The sequence below is a fragment of the Aplysia californica genome, unplaced genomic scaffold (genome assembly GCF_000002075.1).
Source record: "Aplysia californica isolate F4 #8 unplaced genomic scaffold, AplCal3.0 scaffold00169, whole genome shotgun sequence".
In the NCBI taxonomy this organism is placed as follows: Eukaryota; Metazoa; Mollusca; class Gastropoda; order Aplysiida; family Aplysiidae; genus Aplysia; species Aplysia californica.
In genome coordinates this window covers 1,036,517-1,037,099 of record NW_004797439.1, presented here as the reverse complement: position 1 = coordinate 1,037,099, position 583 = coordinate 1,036,517, and positions in this window count along the sequence as shown.

Below are 583 nucleotides of genomic sequence, written 5' to 3'. Positions count from 1 at the left end.
TGACCACGTTCACATGAAAATTGATGTTTGGGAAATTCCAATCTGTAGGATTCAAGAATCTCTTAACACAATATGACATTGACCATCAATAATTTATTGATCAATTAATTTATCCTTGTACAGATGCAGTTTTTAGCCTCTTTTTCCTGTTTGTGAATCTCTCAACACAGCGACTGCGATTTGCAACAGTCGGCACTCGAGGCAGTTATGGGAGGAAATGGCTGTGCTGTGAACGGTAATTTTTGTATCTAATATCAACGCACGCTGGTTGAAGTTTTCTATTCATGTAAAATTTTACATAACACAAAATAAGGGAGTGATATATTCAAAGTGTGTACTGAAGCCACCATATTATTATGATTAATTGCCCCGAGCTGACCCTGTCCGATTCACAATGGGCACCAGGTATTAGAGGGCAGCGGTTTGAAGACGAGGAAGAAATTAACAATTAATTTGGTAATAATAATAATAATAATAGATAGCATTTGTATACAGCAAATCCGCGCTCAACAGCAAACTCTATACGCTTTACACTATACTATTATTACCCCACCAGACCCCAGAACACTCCGAAACATTCTCA